Source organism: Podarcis vaucheri (assembly GCF_965113315.1).
Source record: "Podarcis vaucheri genome assembly, chromosome: 4".
NCBI classification, from domain to species: Eukaryota; Metazoa; Chordata; class Lepidosauria; order Squamata; family Lacertidae; genus Podarcis; species Podarcis vaucheri.
In genome coordinates this window covers 33658379-33684797 of record NC_138762.1, presented here as the reverse complement: position 1 = coordinate 33684797, position 26419 = coordinate 33658379, and the positions used below count along the sequence as shown (strand labels likewise).

The 26419-nt window shown below is 40.3% G+C and overlaps 1 protein-coding gene and 1 long non-coding RNA gene across 2 annotated transcripts in view; one reads left to right on the top strand and one right to left on the bottom strand.

The window, feature by feature from the left end:
* Positions 1–26419, bottom strand: part of LSAMP (limbic system associated membrane protein) — a gene marked incomplete at its 5' end in the record, with an annotated part of 349538 nt that overhangs the window by 110921 nt on the left and 212198 nt on the right. The gene's annotated exons all lie outside the window — the stretch shown is intronic.
* LOC309531866 lies at positions 290–26419 on the top strand. The gene is made up of 3 exons (XR_014219496.1): positions 290–466; positions 24120–24584; positions 26146–26419. It is a non-coding gene; the product is annotated as an uncharacterized lncRNA (long non-coding RNA).

The window sequence follows — 26419 nt, the reverse complement described above, 5'->3', positions numbered from 1 at the left end:
GTGTCTCTTCAGACAAATGGATGCAAACGACAAAAACAACAGGCAAGTTCCAGTGCTAGCCCTTTCAAGTTGACCTGCTTTCCTTGGGAAGGGGAAACTAACAAGATTTGTTACAGGAGGCGTTTGCAAGGACAGGAGTATCAACATGACCATTAAAATGCTATGTCACACAGTAGAAAGTATTTGTTGACATGCCTAGCCATGAAAGCATGGAATTCATTTACCCCAGCTCTTTACAACACTGAAAGCAGTGAATACAGAACATTCTGCTTTTGACAACTGATGGACAGACAGCCTTTTGCAGTAGATTTGTCAGTCTTAGTATCAGGCGTTTTTTGGGTGTCTCTTTCCCCACAACAGCAGCAGAAATTACCTGGGTTGGTATTTCACTCACTTTTCTCAGCGAAGAAGTGCTGCCTTGAGTTGGGCAGAAGTGGATGACACCAGCTAGGAATACATTGCAGAGGTAGGTACCACTGTTTCTGCACATAAACATGATTTATGTAGTGGAGAGCTTTGCATCTGCCCAGAGGAAACTGGTGTCTCATCTACTAACAATATTGATGCAGTAATTTAATAATAAGACTGCACTCAGCATGAACACACACAAAGCAAATCCATGGTGACAGAGAGAGAACTAACACACATAAAATCCATCTTGAAGCAGACTTATTTCTTCACAGGGCAGCTATATACAGTGGTACCTCGGGTTACAGATGCTTCAGGTTACAGATGCTTCAGGTTACAGATGCTTCAGGTTACAGACTCCGCTAACCAAGAAATAGTACCTGGGGCTAAGAACTTTGCTTCAGGATGAGAACAGAAATTGTGCAGTGGCGGCGCGGTGGCAGTGGGAGGCCCCATTAGCTAAAGTGGTACCTCAGGTTAAGAAAAGTTTCAGGTTAAGAACGGACCTCCGGAATGAATTAAGTTCTTAACCTGAGATACCACTGTATATGCTTACTTAAAAAGAATGTTGCCTCACTGAAGTAAGATATAGCACCCACCAAACCATGAGTTATAATTCAACATTAATGCAGATCTCCATATTAATAATTTGAATGCAGTAATTGTTATAATGTGTAAGGAGGTGATTCAGACACAAAATGCATCCCCTTGGGCATCCAACTGCATTTCTATTCACCTGAACTCCTTGTTCTCTGAATATTTCAGACATGCCTCATTTTATGCACCATCCTATTAGATGCGGTGGCAGTCACAAACATCAAACACTTAAGGAACCTGCAACATTTCTCATCAATGTGGGCTGATCTCATGCTAGCTGCCTCCTACCCTCAACTGTAGATAGGAAACTGGTCATGCCTATTAAAGCTTGAGCTACAATATATCACAGAGGAATCATAAAAGTATAGAAAGCTGGCATAAATTACCCCTACTCCAAATTCTGTTCAGGAGAGGGGCTACTGCCACCAAGGCTTATGCCAGCCTAAGATTCACAAGTCTTAGCTCAGGCAGCTGAGCCCTGGCTGACCCAGACTGAAAGAGTTATGCCAGCATATCTCTGGCTGAGCTGGAGATCTGCAGCTCATCTGGTAGTTCTTTGGTTTGGATTGCTCCTTCAGTCTCTAAGGCTGCAATTCTATGTGCAGCTGCTTCTGAGTAACACTGATTGAATACTGTGAGATTTATTTATTTTTATGTGGTTATTTATAAAATGTAGTTATTTACTTATGCAGCTCTCATATCAGGCCAGCGTACATCAAAATAAAAACACAAAAAGCAGTACAAGGCAATCATTAAAATGGCTGTCTAGTCTTTTTTTAAAAAATCAACAACAATAACTTCTGTATACACATGCATAGGATTGTGCCACAGGGTGCCACAATTCCCTTTTTCTTTCCATTTTGCTCCAGCAGATTAACATGGCTAGAACATAATGAAAAAATGTAATTTTAAGAACTCAGAATACTTAAAAAATGAAATGAGGAATACAAGGGAAGAAGGGCTGAGTAATTAATTATAGCTCTGTGGCCATAGAGCCATAAAGATACAATCAAATGATATGAAACAGAATAGGTGTTTGGATGAAGGGAGCTGAATAACAGTCAAAGAGCTGAACACTGGAAAATAGCAAAATAATGGATGATCCTTCTGCTGCCCCCCCCCCCCCAGTGCTCATTCCTGTTCCAAGTCCCACAGTCTCTTCTGGAAGCTTACCCTTTGACTGAAGACAAACAGTTTGAACACAAACCATTCAGTAAGGTTGTCATACTGATACACACTATTGTGCCAGATCCGTCCCTGGTGTATCTGTGGCTTAGCTAATGGAGCTGCAAAAGAAGCCGATGAGACCCAGTGACCTTACTAGCATTTCCAGGGGCAGGGGTTTTGTTTTTGTGCTTTATCATAAGGAAGGTGGTGGAGATAGTTTGATACATTTTTGGCAGCAGGTACACTCACTTCAGGATTCTTTCCATTAATTCAGCTTTTTCCAACAAATAAACCAAACTCCGGTGCTGCAGCGTTCTTTTTAAAATGGCTGAAATCAAACTTTTTTTTTTTAAAAAAAGAAATTTCAGATTGTAACCTAGAATGAAAGAGATTGTCAGACATTTTCTAGCTTTACTGTGATTTATTTTGGAAGGCAGGGACATTCAAAGCACAAGATGCTTACACATGCAGAAATCTTATCTACTGGGCACCCTTTCTGTATTATAAACAAGGCTAAATGTGAAGTGCGAGGCAGAAGTGTATCAGCTCTGTGTGTGGCCAAACAGGCAAATTGGGGTCTTTCCCAGCCTCCCAAGTAAGAATGTGATGTCATTAACCCACCCCCCACTCCCCATTGGATCAGCATCTCCACAAATTCTTGTGTCAGTTTGTTTGGCAAGGCAATTCAGGTTTGGGGAGGCTTAGGCAGAATGCCTTTGGAAGGTTCCCCTCTGGGAGTGGGCCCACATCCTTCTCATTACCATGTCTGCTGCTCATTTCCTTGCCCTCTCCCTTAGGGCCTAGTTCACACAACACACACAATTGTTTCTTCATCTCATTCCATTCATTGTTTGTAGAGGGAAGGTGGACGAGCAGCAGTGGCAAAAAGGAAGGACACCAGGGCCAGGAAGTCCAGGGATCGTCATTGTTGGGCCCTTCACAGCGTGCAGGTCTCAGCAAGTGCCTGCTAATGATGATCCCTGATACTGACCCTGCCTATCACCATTGAACGAATCCTGACAAATCCTAGGGGAAATGGGAATGTCCTCCCAAATTACTTCAGCCACAAGGGGTAGGAGGTTGGGTGGGTGATAGTTATCTCCCACAGCCAAACCCTAGAACCAAAACATCCCTCCCACAACCTAACCTTAGAGAAGACGCTCCTCTCCATATCTCCATCTACACCCAAAATCTGTAATTTTCCACAAAAAGGAGACTTAATTTGAGCCAAATTGCAACATGGCTGTCATCCCAGCAATTGTTTTCACACCAGGGCTTAGTTATGTGCAAAGATGGGCAGAGTGTTTTGAATGCTATTAATTACAAAAGCCCACATGCATGCAGACATATGCATAACCAGTTAAATGATCTCAGGCAGGTATGAATTTGAACACCTATCATTGTATTAATTCAGCATAGCTGGGAAATAATGAAAAGTACATGGAGAGTTTGATATAAAAGCAGTGTCGATTCAGCACAGTGACAGTAATAAGATTCGGACTCTTTAAATTTCCCAAGCCATTTCTGCTGCTAAAGAGGTATACCCATGAAGTATAGCATCACCCATTACTTGGGACAGAACTAGCCAGATGTCAGATTGGCCTAAAGGCAGAATGAACTGCACCAATTTGCATCCGTTGAGGAGCAGGTTCATTTTATGAGGCTTTCTTTGAAATCCCAGAGGGCTCATCTACATCCCCTTGTGTGCCTGTGTAGCTGCATGAAAACAGATACATCTATCTATGAATACACACAGACTGCATGGACATATGGTTTATGGAAACATTATGGGATATGGAATCTGTGATAATGGAAGGAAATACATTATCTGGTTAAAAGATTATATACAGTTGCAAACTAAGTAGTTGCAACAGGAGTGGAACACAGGCTCTCTGGGGGGAAGATACAGTAGAGTTTGCCATTCACTCACCAACAGTTACTTTCCTTTGACTGATATGTTTAAGTGGGCAATTTAATTCTCCAGGATTTACTTATCACACAGGTTTGCTCAACTTCTTAGCATACAACACCATCTACTATTCTAGACCTGGATTACAAACCTATGCAGTAGGGGGAAGCAGCCACTAATAATCTGGTCATGAGGTGCTGGGGGTGGGAAGCTGTGCATTTCATTAAGTGACTCTTAATTTATGCAGTGGCAGAGAGAGGTTTTGAAAGCTTTTGCTGCTGTCAGTCACCCAGCAGCAGAGGCAACCTTCACCCTGATATATGGAAAACAAGTTTCCTCATGCTGCAATGACTCTGGGCTCCTGTCTCTTGAAATGGCCAGCTGCATGGTCAGGTAGGTAGGAAATGTTGCTGAAGGTCTACTTTCACCAATGATCTGACAGAGGGAAGAGAACAGCTGGGCTGAGCAGGGATTCAGTTTAAAGAGTGGGCAATGCCTGCCCGCTGCGCCTATTTCAGATCACATATAACTCTTTCTCAAAGGCACCTTTTCCCTTCTCTTGAAGAAGACCAGCACCAGGGTCTGAGGGTGACCTTTAGCAAAATGCCCCTATGCTGGTGAGCCTCACTGGGCTTACCTGGGGAGTGATGCTCCAATGACTGCCATGCATACTGACATATGCAGCTTCTCAAGGGTACCAGTACCAATGCCTGATGCCCTCTGATAATTATGAGCTTTTTAAGAAGAAGAAGAAGAAGAGTTTGGATTTGATATCCCGCCTTTCACTCCCCTTCAGGAGTCTCAAAGCGGCTAACATTCTCCTTTCCCTTCCTCCCCCACAACAAACACTCTGTGAGGTGAGTGGGGCTGAGAGACTTCACAGAAGTGTGACTGGCCCAAGGTCACCCAGCAGCTGCATGTGGAGGAGCGGAGACACGAACCCGGTTTCCCAGATTACGTGACTACCGCTCTTAACCACTACACCACACTGTGTAACCACCAACAACAGCCTTAAAATACAATGTGTTTGGGGGTATTTAATTTTGAATATATCTAGATGTAGGCCTTTGGGTCTCGTTTCGTCTCCTTTTTATTGTCTTGTGCTTTTTATTGTAATTGTGTGCTGTGTTTGGGGTATTTTGTGTGGGGAGGTGGAGGTGGTTGCTTATGGTCTATTTTTACCAGCTGTAAATTATTGTGGTATTTTATTTTATTTGTATACCTTCCTGGGAGAGTTAAATAATTAAATATATTTAAATAAATTAAACAAATGAAGGACACAATGTCTTTAATTTGCCCAACAACTGCCACCATTCCTTATCATTGACCATGCTGGCTGAAGCTGATGGGAGTCCAACAACGTGGGCACCACGTTGACTACACCTGGTTTACATTGACTGAAAGCCACTCCTCACAATTTGAAAATGATGTCTTTCCCATACAGGGGACTTTCAATAATGGAACCTAGGACCTTCTGTATGTAGAGGATCTTCTTCGTTACTGAGCTGTGGGTCTGCTGGGAGACTGTTTTAAATGTCCCATCTATGTGGTTGAGAGCCAATTACGTTGGCCTTTCTGGCCTTATTTTTGAGCAAAGCGATTAGAGGTATAGCTCAATGAACTGCAGCAAGTGGGACAGAACTATTCATACCCCCAAGTTTCTTACTTTGCACTGGGGAAAAATGAAGAAGGGGTCATGCCATTTAATAGAGGGCATATATTTCCTTATCTTCACTTTGCACAAAAAATGTCTCTCATATTTAATATATTCTCACAGTGTAAAGTTAATAACCACCATGGCAGTGTGAGGGAATTTATGATGGTCTTTCCCCCTTTGTGAGTTCAGTTTAAGAGGACCAAGCACAATAGAATGTTTGACCTCATTGCAAAGTTATTGTCCATCAGTGCTTGGAGAGTGCTCCCTTAGTTCCATGTCTTGGTGGTGCAAACTCTCATTCAGTATAATGGAGAAGTCTGCTGGCTGATCAGGTTTGCAGGATAGACAAGGTAACAATGGAGCACTAATTTGCAGAGACCCTAAAGGTGACCTCAGTGTAGATTTAGGAGTTACATAGATCTGTCATGGACACATGGCTTATGTTTACATGTAGAGAAGCCCAGTTTCTTCTGAAAATGATGACACATTTATGTAGGGTTTCTCATGTGTCAGTCTTAACTTTCTGCATCAGAGGAGCTGCTCTGTAATGTTGAAAACTGCCCTCTTTGAAGCCAGTGGAGTGTCATTGTCTATGAACTGGTGAAATGCACAGTATGAAACTCTCATCTTGTATCTATGGAGAAAATCTGGGTTGATACCACTGTTCAAACTTGGACTCAGTGTGTAGCCTTGAGATCCTCTCCAACCTTAAGTCAATGCTATCCATCTGTAAACTGAGAATAACAATAGCTTATGTCCCTGGATTGTTTCAAGAATGCATTAATCACCTTTGTGACAACTCTATGAATAGTAAGGGTTTTTAAATGCTCCTCAGACCTCCATACAGTATTAGAATTCCAGCCATGGGAGCTAAGAGCTATCCTTGGGATCTCCAAGTGCAACAGTTGATGTAAAGAAACCTGCTTGCATTAGATTTGACTTTATTTCTATATTTATATTGGAAAGGGTGTTACATTGGGTTTTTTTTTAATTTAAAAAGACATGCCTTCAGAGTGTCCTGGATTTAAAATAACACATGCTCTTGAAAGGGTTTGATATTGGCCAAATTATAATAATGAGATTCTTTATTGTTTTACATTTTTCATGCAGATATTTAGAGTGGTTGTCGCAATAAACTTTGCAAACTACAATTTCTGCAGTGTCATATGCAATAACTGATCATTTATTGCATTTTATTGTTTTGTTAACTTGTATTTTGTTATCTGAAAGCTGCCTTGTGAATGTTTGTTAAAGTGAAAGGTTGAATGCATATATCTTACACAAGAAAGCTTAAGCAAATGAATAAAGCCTTTACGAGTTTGGACAAACAGCAAATATTTATGATCAGAATATAAACTTAGAATTTGGAGCAAGACTCCTACCGATCTTTAATTACAGCCAACTCATGCCCTGTGAAGAAGCTGCTGCAAATACTTGCATTGATTTGTACACCTTTTCTACAGATTGCCCCTGCTTTGAAGTAAATTATGCATGAGATTAGCTCAAAATGTGCTCTTCAGGAAATGTTGATCCTCCATCATTCATCGTATAATCATCCTTACAGCCCTTTTGCTACTAATAGGTTACACTGGTTAAAATACTCTCATTAATAAGTATGCATGAGATTAGCTCAAAATATGCTCTTCAGGAAATGCTGATCCTCTATCATTCGTTTCATGATCATCCTTACAGCCCCTTTGCCATGAAAATGTTATGCTTATTAATAATGTTGACCCTTCTTTGTTTATGCAATAGCTGTATTGACAACATCAAAAGGCACTGGCTGGTGTTTTGGCTTTTTCTTTTCTTAACATTGCAAGGAAAACTTGCTGGAATTCAGTGCTTCATTTTCTGCAACTGACAACAGTTGCAGAATATGCTTGTTTAGGTGCCTTGATATAGCCCTATTTTAGAAGGTATTTAGCATCCATCATGTTAGCACCAAACAATGGGAAACACAAAGAAAAAAACCAGGAATCTTTTATCAGATCCAACCCTGGCAGAATGTGAAAGATGTCATTAACCCATCTGAAGGATAGCTCTGTGAAGCTTGGAAAGTTGAATAGGAACACCAGTAGGACTATATCTAATAAATCCACCACCTAATCTATTTTAAAACAGTGTTTCAGGTGAGAAAATTGTTTGTCTACATATGCATCCTATCTCCTTTTTGACACAATAACCTAGGAACTGGTACAATGAACAGCTATGTGTCTATGCAGGTACAATCAAAATTATTTGGTTGCAGGCAGTGAATGCAAAGGGATGAAATAAAATGAAACAGCTCCTCTGATAGAATTGTTTGCTTGGACCTGGATGACATTATTATTCTAAGGTTTGCAACATCAAGGTGCAAATATCAGTGCAGAGAATAGCACGACCTATCTGGCTTCTAAAGTATGATTTAAATCAGTTGGGATCTGTTTTCCCCAAGGCTGGATGTATTTTAAATTTCCAAGCCAACAGGAGAGGCCATTTTACATGTTCGAAACTCAATGGAGACCACTTTCCTGTGTGAATTAATGTGCAGCCTACATATTAATTGGCTCTAGGTTTTTGCACGCAAGGTTGGAACAGCCTTATGTTCACTGTTTTAGTTTACAGGTTCTCTTTGCTTCCAGACTGCAACAAAATGGAAAGGGTTTTGGTTCCTGTCAAGCTTTGACTTAACCAATTAAGCCAAAAGTCCTGTTTTGACTGTGAGAACTAGTTATTACTAATAGCTGCCATTATGGATTACTATTTTTTACCTTTTCAGATTATGATAACACATTGAGAAGGTATTTAAAACTGGTAGTAACTGCTAGTTTAATGCCTCTTTCAATATGTTATTTTAATCTTAGAAAAAAACTTTCTATGTAGGGTAAGGTTCTGGGTCATTCCAATACTCAACACATTGCACTCCCAGCTAATTGAAAAGAAGATCTAGAAGTCTAGGACAGCCAACTATAAACCACAAAAAGAAAAACCTTGTAATCTTCTCCTGCGAAATGTGATATCCATGAATTACACTATGAATCTGAAAATCAGTTTACTTGGAAACAAACTTCTTGCTGTTTCTACAGCTACAGAGCTATAAAATGAAACTAGCAGGGCTCCTGCGGAAAAGGAAGGAGACACTTAGGGAAAAAAACAATGTTAATTAGCACCTTTGCACACAGGGGAAAAACAGAACAATTTTCTTTAAATCTGTATCCACCTTTAGAACCATTAAACAATTTCTTTTTTTCAAGCCATCATCATTAAATTTGTCTATCCTCTTCTAAATCCATCTCAATCAGTGCTGGCAATTTCCTCTAAATTAATACACCAAACCACCCCCCTGCTGAGCAAAACAGCTTTGCTTTGCAGATAGGCCTCACTGTATAATGTATAAAGACGGTGTAAGACTCAGCCCTGTCTTTATTGTGAGTCTGATGGAGAACTGCATTAGTCTGAACAAAAGCATTTCAAGGCATCTCAGAAATACCCTGGGTGTACAGCCTGGGCAAACAAGCTGTATCCTCCCTTTCAAGCTCCAGTTACCCCACACCTAGTGGTGGGCTGATGCCATACCCAGATTCCACTGTGGTGCTCTTCTCCCTGGCAGGGAAGAGGGGCGGTGACTGTCCTGAGAAGGCAGGAGGACATGGATGTGACCCTGGACTCTTGTTTATTAATTAATTTATATATTATTTTATGCCAATTACCGCTTGATACCAAAATAGGCTTCCTTCGTGTGTGTTGGCTTACTAAATCAGGGCTTCTGTAATACATTTTGATAGACCACAAACCATCCCCATTTGTGTGCTGAACCACTCAAAACTTACAAGAGGTTTCTTGACAGTCTTAATGAGTTTCTCTGTGACTTCCTTTACCACATCCTTCATTAGACAACTGTCTAATGTGCAGTGTGTTAAATCCTTTGACATCAAATGACATTGGGATTCATATTTTTTTTTTTTATACTCACAAATGCTGATTGAAGTATCGGTTTTCCAAACACCAAGACTCATATTTGCTAAACAAGAGCATCTCAAATATAGACAGGGATAGGAGAAGAACAACTAATGGCACAATTCTCCTTGAGCACAGGTAGTTAAGGTCACGGTAAACATGTATCTTTTTATTCTCCAGCAAATCAATCTCTGGATCATTTTATTTATTATTTTTCAAGTCTCACTATTTATTCAGTTCGGAATATTAGGGCGTTGGCTTTATTCACAGTACCTACTACCCTTGATGCTGATGTTCTGTCTCCACAGCTGGAAGCAATAATGCTTCTAAATGCCAGTTGCTGGAAACCACAGGAAAGGGGTGGTGATGCTTTTGTGCTCAGGTCCCGCTGGCAGGATTCCCACAGGCATCTGGTTGGCCACTGTGAGGATAGGATTCTGGATTTGATCCAACAGCCTCTTCCAACAGAGCCAGTGTGATGTAGTGGTTAAGAGCAGTGGACTCGTAATCTGGTGAACCAGGTTCAATTCCCTGTTCCTCCACATGCAGCTGCTGGGTGACCTTGGGCCAGTCACACTTCTCTGAAGTCTCTCAGCCTCAGTCACCTCACAGAGTGTTTGTTGTGGGGGAGGAAGGGAAAGGAGAATGTTAACTGCTTTGAGACACCTTAGGGTAGTGATAAAGCAGGATATCAAATCCAAACGCTGCTTCTTCCTATGTTCTAAGATATGCCAGTGTCAGTACATGATGCTAACTATCTTAGAGCTCAGGTGCAAAGAGCCCTGTATGTACTTCCCAAACTTCAGCCTGCCTAAACATCTGTCTCCTGCTCTTGTTCTCCTCAAATCTATTTTTACTGAAAACAATTATTCATCTGTGAGTGTCACGGTAAATCTGTGCACCTCAACGTATGGCGAAAGGCTGTTTGGGATGACACAGTTTTCAAAGCAAGAGTTATTCACTGCTCTTGGTCTTACCATAGGAAAAGGCCTGCTTTGCTCAGTGGTCAGCTTGATTCCAGAGCTCAGTAGTCAGCAGGACGATTCGCTTCTGATTTACAGCTTCCCTGGGCTGCCAGCTCATAATAGAATGAGGACTAATATGCAGGCGATGGCTGAAGGATGGCAGCAGATATTACAGGCTATTTGCAGCAAACTTGTAATGTGTTTTTGGTGACACATTCCCACCAGGGGGTGCATCAGCATATTGTGTATCAGCTGGAGGCTGCAGCATATATTCCAGGTTTTTGAGGTGACAATGGAATGAATGACCACATGGAGGTCTGAAGCTGAATGAAGTGGTTTGTTTTCTAACCAAGGAATTAAGGCTGCCACTGCAGCTTTTAAATCTGAATGCAGTGATGTATTGCTTTAATTCTAACACTGTTAAAGAACATGAGGGTATTACACCGTTCTGGTGTGCAGTGCTTCCTCACCTACCAGAATTCAAACTCAAGCCAGTGGCAGCTGTTGAGGCAGAAGGCAGGGAGCCCACTATTAATCTGAGCCACTGCTAAGGACAGAGATAACTAACTCTAGTTTTTGAGCCATCATATTCCCTGCAGAGTTCTACAATGGCAACACTGAGGCCAAGGAGAAGACAGCTGACATGCTGTGCTACCTCCTCAACAGGTCGTGTGAAATTGGGCGGGTGCGAGCTGGCTAAGGGCAAATTGATATTGGTGGGGTGGTGCCCCATTCACCTTGATGGACCAGCCTCAACTGGCTCAAGAGATGCAGACATACACCCTTATACCACCCCACCTCTTCTGATTTGTATTTCAGATTTTGTGCAAATATAAAGCTCTTTATATGGGTAAAGCTATCACCATTCTGATTTAACCCTCCACTTGTGACATGACCACTGCTCCACTGTCTTATAATAAAATTTAGCTGGATAGCCCTTTAAGGGAGCTCTGCAATGAACAAGATGGTAAGTACCCACAAAATGGTCTCCTTAGCAAGGACTCAATTTTTTCAGAGATTCTTCTTTATACAGCTGATACCATCCTGCTACCTTCTATCACTTTAAAGATTCTTATGAAGTTTGTTTTCTGCTGCTCCAGAGAAGCGGACACGGAGCAATGGATCCAAACTACAAGAAAGAAGATTCCACCTAAACATTAGGAAGAACTTCCTGACAGTAAGAGCTGTTCGACAGTGGAATTTGCTGCCAAGGAGTGTGATGGAGTCTCCTTCTTTGGAGGTCTTTAAGCAGAGGCTTGACAACCATATGTCAGGAGTGCTCTGATGGTGTTTCCTGCTTGGCAGGGGGTTGGACTCAATGGCCCTTGTGGTCTCTTCCAACTCTATAATTCTATGATTCTATGATTCTAAGTGGTTTGGAATTGGAGACTGGGGCAAAACTGGTGGTGTGCAGTTCTAACAGGAGCTCAGTAGCAGAGGAGAGTGGATAAGGTGGAACTCAGGTGAATTTTCCTGGTTGTTATATGTGACAATGGAGTTTGTGAGGGGATGAGATCCTGATCTAACTTCTATTACTATATGTTTCCTCTCTCCCACATTCACTGTTTGGGTTTCTAACTGAGATGATAGATATTCAAAGCACAGAATAGTGGTACACACACCCACACTGTCCTAATCTAGGCAAAACTGGATTAATGGTGGTTGGCAGGTCCTTAAGCTTTGAAAGAATGGGTTCCTTAGTCACGGATGGCATCTGACCATTTTACATCACTTTGGTTAACTGCTTTTGGGACGTTCATGGATCCACTCAATTTACTTGCAGGTTTAATTGTCAGCTGGTAAGAAAAGTGACCTCTTTATTCAGATTCAGACCTGACCATGCTCTGGCAGCCATGTTCTGTATTCAGACCACCGTGGTGGCTCTTTCTGATACACCTCCTGGTGGAAATGTGCCACCAAAAACACATCATGCAAGTGCTCAAGGTTGCTTTGTATTGTTTCTTCTGCAAGAAGGTTCATAAAATACAGTCTGTTCTGTACACTATATTTTCTTTTCTCTTGGGGATATCTAAGAACATTAATTTGTCTGAACATATGACCAGACCTTCATATACCTTCCCAGTTTTGTGAAAATGTGTTATAAAGCACTAGTGTATATATCTGGATAACGTTTTCTTCAAAATTATATACTATACTGGATTTTATTTCCATACAGAATCTCTATTCTTTTTATGGCCTGCTGAGATTCCAACTTCTCTTTGAATCTGTATTTGATACCTTTTCTTGTCCAATACTTGTCACTTGTCACCCATTTATCAAGTAAGTGATGCTCATTTTCTCAGGCATGCAATAGGGCAAGAAAATCTTGCAAGTGAGGAAAGAAAATATAGCTATTTTTATAGTCAAATTTCTTAACCATTAAAAAGAATAAATGTCTTATCTGCTGGCCCAGATTTTAAATGCAATGGGGGGGGGGGAATGGATGCGCCAAAGTTACTGGTGACACTTGTCAGAGAAAGTTTACAGACTGCATGCTGCACGCTGAACTATTGTTAAAACCTGTAGGCAAGGTGACTATTAAAAGGAATTGTTCTGCTTCAAAGGTCTCCAGGAAGAATGCCATCTCCTTTGGTGTTCTATCTCTCCAGCAGCTTTCGATGTCATGGTGAGGCTTTGATTTAACACTCTCTTAATTCTCACATTGTGCCTCACTCAACTTTGAAAAAACTTTCAGGGTTTCTTTTCTCAGCACTAGACTCTTCTTTCAGACACCGAAACACAATTTTCATTGCATTTATTCACAATGCCAACACTGGGGCCGGCCATAGTCTATGTTGTGGCCCTTTCAATGACATGCCACCTAGATAACTACCCTTTCCATAAGATGATTTCGTAAGGCTGTGAAATCCTTCCATCTTGAATATTTTATATGGAATGCCTCCAAGTGATCTCAGTCTTCCAGGACAATCAGGTATCCAAAGCATGCTAAGATGTTTTCTTAATTGTGTTTGGATGTATGGTAACTTCATGTTTGCAGTTGATACTAAGTTATAACTATTGCAATTCATGGGGTGGGAAATAAAAAGAAATTGCCTCTGGAGCCTGGTTGAGGGGCAGAAATTCCCTTGAAATTTTTCATCTGAGATGTTGTACTCACTTTGATTGAGTTTATGAAGAGGATTTTCCCCACCCCCTGTTCTGTAGTTTTTTTAAAAAGGTTACAGCTCTCATTGGTTTAGGAACATAGGAAGTTGTATTATACTGATTCCATCTAGCTCAGTACTGGGTAGACTGATTGGCATCAGCTCTCTGTATTTCAGAAATATATTTCAGACATGCCAAATATGTCCTCTGATACTGAGGTTTGTCCCCGTCACATTGTCTTTTTCTTTCTTTGCCTTTTATAAAAGCATCATGAATTCTCAAGCCCAGCTGGTGTCCTTCCCTCCTGCCTTTCTATACAATTAAAAAAGGACCCTTGTGGCTCTCCATAATTTCCTTGTGAGCCCTGTTTCCTGCTCATAAAAAACCCAAAACCTTCCCCTCCAAAAAGCACTGTTGCTGTGTGCAGCCCTTGTACCCCACTGCTCAGTCATGGGTTGCTCACCCCTGGCTTGAAAGTGGGAGAGAGAGAAAATGGGCAATGCTCTTCCACTTTCCAAAGGTTTGCCATATTCTGGGCAAAGTGGCTCTTTCTCCTGCTACTTTACTTGGGTCTGAGCAACCAAGTGGCTGAGACCCTTTCAGCCATAGGAAAACACAAACCACTTCATAAGAATGGTACCACAGGGGCTAGTTGGAAGGCTGCTGCTTGAAGCACTTATAAATGCAAATAGGGAGATTATAGGGGTTCCACTTGCATACAGGTCCTCCAGTGGATGTCGATATTACTCTGGCATTATTTAAATTTTACACTGGAATTGTTTTCTGATCTACAGAATATTAATTTGTCTGGGTTTTCCCCAGGCATCTGTATGAAAAACCAGTTCATCTTCAACCAACACCCCTGCCACATCCTACACCTTTACCCTCCTCTCCATCACGCCCTTCCCTCTTCACCAGTTGCAAGTGTCTGGGAATTTGCCAAGTCACTTCACAGCGAGCTCTTGAAACCTGCACAGTATTATTTGTGCCATATGCATTATATCCAGTTGATGAGCTCAAAGAGAATCGAAGAAGTGGGTGAATGGCTAAGGCACAAGTCAGCAAATTAAAGTTATGAGTTAGATGCAAGATGTGCTGCTTTAGAATACCATGGAGTATGATTTCCATTTTACAGATGAATAAATATGATGGTGTGTCAAAGGCAAAGATGGGAATAAAACTCAGGAGTCATTACTCATATAGTCTAGTGGTTTGACAAAGGCCACCCTGATTTCAGGTTCTAACAATAGCTCATTATAAACACATCTTTTTATAAAGTCCTCTGAGATCCTGATATGAAAAGAGCAAAGGTGGGTTTTAGAATATGAAGCAAACACTTTCTGCATTGTTCATCTAATCACACATAATTGACTTTATGCTCTTTATATTATTGGCTTATTTGTGAGCAGTATCTTTTACTTTTTACTGTTAATAAAGAGCCTAGAAACCTATAGAGGCAGTCTATTTCTCACACATTTACAGAACACAAGAACTTCTGGACCCTCTAAATATAATGATCAGCAGTGCAATAATATGCATGCTTACTCAGAAGTAAGCCTTATTGACTTCAATGTGACTCACTTCCAGGTAAGATGAATATGGATTGCAGCCTTACTCTGCCATTAGTTTCAGTTGGTCAAGATGATAAGGGGCATATGTATCATTAAGGTCAGGGAAATACTCTGTCCTGAAAGCTTGCTCATGTGCCATTCCTTTCATTCTCAAATAACACATCACCTTGTTCACGAAAACAGGCCACTCATATTAATTGAAAAGGGGGAAGGGATGAGTGGTCAATTGCACTATATAAATAAGTTGTGGGCAGTTCTTCAGATGATATGGAAAAAGAATGAGATGTCTTCTTCTCACAGGCAAATCTATGAACTTCTGTAACAATAGCAGAACATTTGTAAAGTTAAGATAACCATGATGTTCTTTTAGTGGAAAAAGAAAAGAAATACTCCACTTGAAAAGGTCTAGTATTCAGTCCAACTTTCTTTGCAGCATACAGCTGCTCTATTTCTTTGCCTGTTTTATTTGGCCTTGTTTCAATAGCACAGGAAGAACATCAGCAGGAGCTTAAATTATATGTGCTGCAAAAGCTTTTGCAAAATAATATCTTCTGTTCTTTGGAGTAAATTATTTTGGGTTAGCTTCAGCAACATTAATGTTATAATCCTATATAAAGGTAATTCATTTCCCCATCACTTTCCTTGCTGCAAAAGTCCAATTTTAGGGGGGAAGAGGGTTTGTTGCATAAGAGTGCCCAACTGTGGACCCTGAAATTGCTGGTATATGATTGAATCCCACCTGCAAATCCAGGGACTATTGGACTGAGTTAAAATGACTGATTGAGTGCAAGCTCATGACTTTCTGCATACTCTGAACAGCTTGAAAAATACCAAAGCCATAAAATGAAATATGAAAATATAAAACCTAAAACATTTTTTCCTGTCAGTGGTCTTATCTGACTTCTTGAATGCTTCTTTCTTGGAACCTGGTTTAAAGTAACTTATATCACCACTTTACAAATGTCATGAATTTTCTACCAGATATCCCAAACACATATGCATAGAAAGAAGTCACAAATATTTGTTAATCACTTTGGAATAAATGAAATGAAATGAACGAACAAATAACAGATTATTTCAACAGACTGTTCTTATAAACATCTCTGTGCTTCCAATCACAAAGTTCCAGGTGGAAATATGTGACAATGTTTTTTCTAATACTACTTAATAACTGTAATGGAAACTATATGTAGAATATTACTTTAGTCTGAAGCAGACATGATGGTGATGAAGAATTAAATAATAGTAATGGAGGCCCCTCAACTATTGGTCTTTGGGTCAAAAGAAGAAAGGGAAACAAGGCAATAGTGCAAGAGAAAGAAATGCAAGTTTTCAGAACTGCACAGGAATAAGTCTGTCATGGCTCTGTACACTTTTGAAGTCTTCACTTAACAATCTCTGGGTGGCAGCACCAGGGTGATTTATTTCTGTAAAGTATACTCTAGGGTGAAGGATAAAGCAGTTGCTATTCAGAAGATGGAGGGGGAGAGAGGCTTTTACGAACTGTTGAAACTCTTTCCCCAAGAAAAGTGTCCTCAGTGTTCCTCTCCAAACTTTTTGTATTATAACCGGGGGCTGGAGAGAGAATTAAATTCAGTTCACATTTGAAGATGAATCAACACAAGCCATACTTTCCAAAACAATATGCAAACTGAAACACAGGGGTTTTTTTTGAAAAAAAATTGCACTTCTCTGAATTTTGTAAAGTGCTTTTCCAGCCAAGTAATGCAGCCAAAATTAATATGCTATGGTAAAGCGTGCATAAAAATGCATATATTAGTGAAAACAGCATGGAAAATACATCATAGCAGGGAAATTCACAAAAAATGTGTACATAATAGAAGAATTTCACACTAAAATGCTGATGAATTTTCAGGAGGAATTCTAATAATAATTGCAAACTGGTGTTGAAAAAAATGACAAGTGGGTTGTCATAGGGTTTTGTCCTGAGCGTGGTGTTATTCAACATATTTATAAATGACTTTGATGAAGGAATAGAGGAGGTACCCATCAAATTTGTAGATATCAAACTGGGAGAGGTAGCTAGTATCTCAGAGGATAGAATCAGAATTCAAGACGACCTTAACAGATTGGAGAACTGGACCAAATTAACAAAATAAATTTCAGCAGGGACAAATGTAAGTTTCTACACTTAGGCAGGAATAATTAGGTGCACAAATATAGGATGGGGGACACCTGGCTTGGCATGTAAAAAGCATTTAGGGGTTTTAGTAGATGGTTCAGGGCCACAATACCTCAAGGACCACTTCTCCCCATATGAACTGACCTGGACCCTGCAATCATCATCTGAGGCTCTTCTTCATGTGCCCTCTTCATGAGAGATCTGAAGGGTGGCAACAGGAGAACAGGCCTTTCCTCTAGAACCAGACCTTTGAACTTTAACTATCTTTTAGAAGTGGGTGGGATGTTTTTAATGCATTTATTTTCCCTCTTGGTTTTAATGTATCTATGTGCATGCACAAGGGAAGGGCAGATGTCTATTTGTATGCAAGACATTTTGGGTTGCCTTGGACAAGATAAAGTGACTAACAAATTCAGTAAATAAATAAATGAACCACAAGCGTAACATGAGTGATACAGTGTGATGCAGATGCTGAAGCTATTCTAGGCTGCATCCTCAGAACTATAATGTCCAGATCAAGGAAAGTAATAGTACCACTTGGTCAGCCCTAACCTGCAGTACTGTGTCCAGATATGGGCATCATAGTTTAAGAAGGCTATTGAGAAGCTGGAAAGAGTGCAGAGGGCAACCAAGATGAAAAACAGTTGAGGGAGTGGGTATATTTCACTTAGAGAAAAGCAGACAGACGTTTTATGATAGTTATTTTCAAATATCACATGGGTACTGGAGCAAGTGTTTTCTGTTGCTCCAGAGGGTAAGACCCAAACCAATGGATTCAAATTATAAGAAAGGAGATGCTAACTAAACATTTGGAAGTTCTTTTGGACACTAAAAGCTGTTTGACAGTGGACCATACTACAGTTTACAGATTACAGTTTAAAAAGGAAAGGAAAACACTGGAAATTATCAGCGAAACCGCCAAAGTTTCATCCAAAGAAAAGTTCAAGGTGAATTTGAAGGCTCATGCAATGGCATTATTTACTTCCAGAGAAAACACACCCAAACCAGCCAATTGTTTTATTCTGTAAAGGCAGCACACTGAGTGTATGAAATAATGTGGATAGGAGGAAGGTGCTTTAACAAACATACTTCAGTTTCCCCCTTCATTCAGCCTTTCCTGCTTTTTGTGTTGTTCTGGGAGGGCCCCCTCTGGAGTCCCAGGTGGGGGCATCAACATCCTTTCCTCTGATTGCTTAGCAACAGGGATTAAGTGTCCTGAGCAATGGTGCTACATGCCGAGTGTCAAAGCATTATAGAGCTACATCTGTGCTTCCTTCTCTAACTTCCATCAGAAAAGTCCTATTGACTTACTTTTTTAAAACAAATGAAAGCTAAGTGCCTGTGGCCCTTGGAAGTCTTCCCCCCCCCATTGTACCCCTTCTACTGCATGGTGAGACAATATTTCTAGTGAGCTTTCCATTATGGTTCCAAGATAAATTTTGTGGCAGTGCCTTGAAAAGAAGGACCCAGAAGCTTCTACCATGTAGTTTTAGCAGAGTATTGGTGAGTGCATTATTCACCCCTTTTCTATGCAACACTCCCCCCATGCCCCCCTCACACTCATCACTCTAGGAGGGCAGTTGGGTCTCTGTCTCTCTATTGCTCTGTTTACTCAGCCTGTCTGCCTATTTCACTTTCCTGGCAATGCTTGAATTGCAGAGGGGTCCTGCCCCCTTTATAAAGGTAACGGGAGGATCTGATTTAGCTAAAATAGGGAGACGTCATTGGTGGGACTTATGGATTTTGGTAAACTCCCCTCCCTATCCTTTTCAGCTGCTTTTTCCTGGATGCTCAAAGCTAATTTTCTCTTAGTTATTACACCTAATCTCTTTAAAATACACCATCATCATGTTTGTTGTATCATTTTGTTGTTGTTGCATGGAGTAAATTGGTCAGAATGCTGTAGTATGTGATTCTAGCTGTTTGCTACTTTTCTTTTATTTTACACAGAAAAGTCAATAATCTTCAGAAAAAATAAATAATTTTCATCAAAGGCACTAGTCCTGTTGACCCTTTGGCTTTCTGGAATAATGGCTTTATATGTTAGTTATCTTATAATCATATTATATAGCTGGATACTGCCTTTCATCTGTTCCATGGCAATGAATGGTAACAATTCGCAAAAAACTATCCGCAAAAAATGAATACTGATCCATTGCCATCTACATGCTATGAATTCTCATAGCTGTTTACTCAAGAGAATGAAGGTCAGCCACTGAATTGTTTTCTGTTTAGTCAATATTGTCCCATGTGTTTCTGCTGCCCTGTTTTTTGGAGAGATTTGTCTCATTGAAAACCAAATCCTTACATCAGGATGTCAGCCATGAGCCTAGCTTGCAATAACTAGAAGTGTTCATTTCCTTGGCTTGGAACTTATATTATCATTCTCAGCCTTCTTAAAGCCCACAAGATCTTATTAAGAAAACACTGAGGGACATAGGAAGCAGTATGAATGGACAATGAGTGTTCTCATGAAAGTTGGACAAACATTGCAAAGCGATGTCTCAATTTTTGAGCAACTGTGGTTGCTTTTCAATCCATTTTCTAAACTCCTCCCATATATTTTCTTGGAATGTTTCTTAGCACAAATGTTCATGGGAACTTTTTTTTTTAAAGTATTGCGGTATTTTGGCAAGTATGCACACATAAAGTTTATATCCGTGTGAGTCTATTCTCAAACTGGGAGAATGCAATGCTCATTCAAACAGGAACTCAGTGGTAACCATGGGACTTATCCTGACCAGCCAAAAAGTAACACACCATAAGTTAAAGGTGTGAAACAATTTAAATAAAAAGCAAATTGCAGAAATGTATGCACTATCCCCAAACCAGAGATGCAAATTTTCTATATGTATACCATAAGTCTTTTGATGATGATTAGAATTCAAGATGATGGATATCATCATTAGATGCTTTAGCCACTTTCTCAGGCTCAGGTGCTACTGCAGGGATTTCAAGCTGTGCATTTCCATCATGCCTTTTCTTCACTACCATTTTGTACATGATGGTACAGGTGCCAGAGATCAGTGCCAGAAGCAATGAGAATTGTTCTTGCAGAAGGTTACTGTTTAAAGAAATACAGGCATTATGCATGTAGTTTGGCTGCAGACTTCCATCTGGCATCTGGTTGGTCACTGTAAGAACAGTATGCTGGACCAGATAGGACTTTGGCCTGACCCAGCAAGGCCAATGTTGTTATATGGAATTCGCAGAACAATAGACGAGAGCTGGAGCAGTCCTATACTATTGGAATCAAAGTCTTACCTGGGTTCTCTTATATTGCCATAATTCTGCTTTCTGAATACTGCACCTCTTTTTCACTTTCAGTATACAACATATGATTTCAACCAAGTCTACAAACGCCAACCAATTCCTTGAAAAAACATTTCAGTAACACTTTTCCAATTTAGAGATGGGAGGACTGTAGATAATCAGGGCAAAGATTCAGAGAACAGGCAAAAAACAATTAAAAGACAGGTCTGATCTGTACCAGCAGATACCCCAATATTTGTGGGATGTGAAATGAGGGATAGAGATAGGACTGAAGGTGCTATAAGTCTCCCACTAAGAATACAGAATGTTGCTGTTGGGTACTCCAAGTCACAGAATTTAAGCAAGTCATCAGATATTTAAAGAAGAGCTGGTGAATGTGCAAAGGTGTTAATTTCAGGAAATGAATATGAAAGACACAAGAGCACAGGAACCTGCCTTGTATAAGCTAACACAATTTATGTATCTAGCTCTGAGGGCAGTTGCTAACCAGGGTTTCATTGGCTCCTTCTCACCAGAGAAGTTAGAGACCAAACTGGGGTCTTCTACATGCAGTGTGAAATCCATCCATCAGTATATAAACTGACGCTTGCTATCAGCAACTCTGACAGGTGTTGCTGCTCAAAGATGTTAGGTATATTTCATAAATTGCTATTGCTCAACTTTTTCTATTTTGACTGGAATTGGGGACAAATTGTGGCGATAAATAATATAACCATTTCTCCCCCCCCCCTTTGGAAAGGGTAGAAATACAAAACTAGAAAATCCAGATGATCTCATAATTGGTTATTGATGAGTGCCCAGGGCAGTTGTGACTGTTTTCACTGATAGAAAACTCTCTTATAGCATATGATGCCAACATTGATCTACTTTACTAACACAGAGGAACATACTTCCAACACAAGACCCAGGTAGAAAGACGTAATCACCCAGCAAACACAGAGTATGGGCGGCACCTGAACTACCTGGATGAAAGAATAATGCAAACCTGATTCACTTCAGTTCCATAAGATGCTGAGCTGAAATTCTAATACCCAGCCATACACAATACATTTTTTTTTCTTGAGACCATATGCCAGCATCCTAGAATGGTATGATTTCAAGTCCAGTTGAGTCTTTTGTTTATAAGAAGAAAACTGCAAAGAAAACTAAGCAGATTCCATACATGATGGGGAGCTTCTAAAGTCGTGGAGAGCCAGGAGTCATCAGGAACTCAATGTCTCAAAGCCTGTTTCTTCATGCTCCTCTGAAGAACTTAATGGAAGGTGTTGGCCTCTTTCTTCTTTCCTCACAGTATTTCATCTTGTAGCTCCTTTTATTTTTCACTTTGAGCATTCATGTCTCTCCTTAACTTTGTGTGCTTATTTCTCAGTCTCTGAATACTGCTTCACATATTCCATTTTCTTAAGGCTAAATGCAAAACATTTCACATGTACCCATTATTACAAATGACAGATACAAGTGTTTCCAGCTCAGGAATCATGTGGATAAAACATTAAGATGTCAGGATTGCCCTGCCCTGTGAACACATTGGGGAAGCATGTGATTCCTTCATTGTGGCATGTGAAGCTGCTTTGAGGGTTGTCCCCCATCTAAGCAGAAACACTGGTTATGCATTTCTTTCAGTATAAACATCAATAGTATAGAAAGAACAATCCTTTCCTAGAACACATGTGTGTAGGGCATAGATCTTTGGGAAATAGGCTGAGCAATCATCCGGCTTCAAAAAGTACCTGGGAAGCAGTTCTAAGATTTATGATCTTTGGGACTATGAGCACTGATTTGTCCATGGCATCCGAATACATACTTCTAGAATCAAGGACCTGTCAACATCTCCCATAGTTGAAATATTGACATAGCATAATATTTTTAGTGGAAAGTCCATTTATCCTCCTTTTTAATTCTGGGATGACTGCAGTGGACACCAATTAGTTTCTGGGCTCAATTCACTGTGCTGGTTTTGCTGTATAAAGCCTTATGTAGCTCAGGACCCCAATACCTCAGGGACTGTCTCTCCACATAAACCAATCTGGCACTCATCATTTAAGGCTCTCCTGTGTGCCATATCTGAGGGATATGTGCAGAGTGGTGACATGAGAATGGGCCTTTTCAGTGGTGGCTCCCTACTTGTGCAATGCTATCCCCAGGGAAGAACACCTTAGTTCTTAACTGAGAGGGTGGCAATTTAATTGTGCCTATAGCCTCTTTTTGTCCTCATCCTTTTAAGTGGCATGGGTAAGATTTGGTCCTTTTATATGCAACTCTTGTTTTTATTGCTGTTTTTATATTTGGTTTTAATGTTCTTTGCTATTTTTGTTTGTATAATGCAAATCATTTTAAGTCACTTCAATGTAAAAAGTGACAAATTTATTATTAATAATATTTTTATTATTATTATCATTTTGCAAGTTAGTAAAACCTTATTTTACTTGGGCTGCAACTTGCTGTTTTACGGTGTTAGCTTTAACTGTCTCTGGAGTTTTGAATACTTATTCTTGCCACATTCTCTAGTTTTCTGCACTTTGCTAGACGCCTTGAGGTCTTTGGAGGACAGGTGGCAAGCATGCACACATTTTAATAACTCAATCAATAGCAAGAAGAATGCTTAGCAGACTTCTGCTGACTTTGCCTTGAATCAGAAGCAACTCTCAGGAGCATGACTTTAACAGCCACACTGGTGGTTTGAGTTCAGATCCCTCAGCATGGCTGGTCAGCAACAGAGAAGGTTGTAGCAACTTGGTAGAGTCCACAGATTTTGATTTTTACTGATGTAGGCTAAAGAAAAATGAAAATCAGTTTTCTCTCCCCTTCCCCTTTTGTGCTGATCCATATCTCATTCTTCCTCAGACAGTCCTTTCTTTTTCCTCCCCCATCATCTGTTTCTCTCCCCACCCTGTGCCCTTTATTTTCCTCTGCATTTTGCTCTCTGCTTTCTTTATGATGCTCTAGTTAATGGCTGGATCTATATTGTGTTTTCTGCCTTTCTCTTTTCCCTCACTTATCTCTTCCTGTCATTCTATTTTTATGTGACTCAGTCTTGTCATTCCCTGTCTATTTCACTGATGCTGCTTAAAAAAATAATAAAAAATCACATCCTCCCTTTGCTGCTTAGCTGGCTGCCACTTAATTCTCCTGTCTTTACCTCACACGTCCAATTCCTCATTATCGCCTCTCACTGTCTCAGCCTATCATTTGCAGTTGAGGTTATTGTTGTTATTAACCACTCCTGGGTGGGAAAAAATGGTCAAAATATGGGAATTAAAAAATGGCAGTGGCTCAGTAGTCAGGGAAGGGGCACTGACATCTCACTGCAGCCTAGACCAGGGTAAGGACATTTTCGGCTGTGCTGAAAGGATATAAATTGATGGCACCCTTGTTAAATTCCTCACAGGCACAGTGTGGGAGATTCTCAGTGCTGCAGATGCTGCAGATCAAGCCTAACTTTAGAGGAACACGTCTCCCTCAGCTTCCTGACACCTTTGGTCTGGCAGAAATTTCCTTTCAATTAATGAACTCACAGAAGAATCACATCAGAATGAGAGGAATCCTGAACACAGGAGGCAGCAGAATGGCAGCTTCCAGCATGGATACCAAGAGAACAATTTTAGACACAAGTGGAATGATAGTTCAAAATGTGAAAACGTCTGAAAACATAAGGAATGATGATGTCACAACTTCCAAATGGGTGTACAGGTGGATGTCAGTGGGGTTTCTTTACTAGTCTTCAGCACTGGTTTCTGGGAAAAGACATGTCTCTTTGAAATGGAAATAGAAGCTCTTGCTTTAAGTACAAAAAGGGATCAATGTGCAATTCCAGATGAGTAGGAGAAGGCAGAAACGCTGTCAACGAGAAAGGGTATGTGTGTTCTGATTCTGGCAAGTAGGCTCCAATTAATGGTATCACTGTCTGTACTGTATCAGTTCAGGCCCTAGCTATGTGCCTAAATATTGCAAGTGACTCTGGGATATTTGGTCTTCCTTGGTCTGTTGGCACTACAAAAATGTGGGAAGCCAGTACATCGGTGCATCAGTATTTAATTTCCCGTTTCCCCAGATTACCCCAACAATTACATCAGGCTTCATGGTTGACGCCACTGGCAGCCAGAATACTTTTAGGTTAGTGCATTTTTTAGTTTCCCTGTAATTGTTCTCTGCCTTGAGCCTCACATTATTTTCTCTGCCCCGTAATAATTCCATACACTAATGTATATATGTCAGTAGTGGATTTGGGTGATGTGATAGCACCAACTCTCCTCTACGTGGTATCCAACAGTTGGTGGTTACTGGATTTCACAGAGTAGCACTTTGGAGCTGTCATTATACCCCCTACTAAATATTTGATTGTAGATGCACCAGGAATAGGGCCCATCATTTATGTATTTTTAGAATGTTAAGTCTGTGAATGTGCAAAAATAATACATCTAGCAGGCATTGTTACTGAGGTGATCACCTATGATGGTCTTTTGTGTATCCCTCCAAGTGCCTTTTTGTAATTTTGTCTGTGAAAGGCTAGATGTTAAGGATAACCATGACATGGAACCTTGCATGCACACCTGCTAGCTCCAGTAGAAGTGTCTCTCACCAGCTTTGCACATTTGTGTGAGATTTGTGGGCATGCAGGTGCCTTTTCATGACTTGATTCATAACTTAAATCACCCAAAAGCACATCCAGAATTTAGTTCTCTTACAATCCAGTTGCAGCACAGCACTCCCTTTAAAGCACTACAAATGCTGGTCAACTCATTAACAGGAGTTATTTCATGGAATAGGAATAGAGATGCAACAGGTGCCCACTATTTGCATTTTCCAGGAAAAAAGTGAAGGTGTTATTGTTTTCACAAGCTTCTCAGCTGGATGGGCAGAGGGGGGTACCTCTTTGCCTGGGGTCTGGGGTGTTCTTTGTTCTTAGATCTATCTTTAATTGGAGGTGGGTTGTTTTTTTTTTACAGTTTTAAACCCTGTTTTAAACTGTTTTTATTATATGAATGTAAATTGCCTTGAAAAGTGTTTGATACTTAATATATGCTTATGAATAATTATTATTCATGACCATGATGGCAACAGCAACAACAGCCATTAGCATATCTAATGGAGAAAAACCTTCCACTAAAAGTTTGCACAGGATCTCAATCTCTCTAGTCATCCTATAGACACGGATCCTTTGTTATCCACCAACACCTTTTCCTCTTCTTTGTCACATAGGGAAAAACCCTTCCAGGGACAATTTGACCTACAACAAAAATCACATTAAGTCTCAGTGTTCCGTCTTGGGAGAACTGCATTTCATGGGCTGAGCCTGGAGGAGGACTTATTTATGGGACACTCAGACATGAAAGTTAACAGGGACCTGGTCTATTTTATTTCTGTTAGAAGATATTTATTTATTTAAAAATATTTATATATTACCCTTTCCATAGATCTCAAGGTGGCCTACCACAACAAAACACAGCTTAAAAAAACCCCGCACGATAAGTAAAAACACATCACATTGGATAAATATACTGCAATACTACTATAACTACAGTAGGCAAGCTGTCTGTCAAGTCTTGGTAGCAGGAACCCACAAAAATCTTGCTGAATAAATACCTAAAAAACTCAGTAGAATTGGTGCCTGCTTTATTTCACAGGGAATATGATTCCAAAGGCTAGGTACTGCAACAGAAAAAGTTTTCCTCCTCCATCAAATGTACT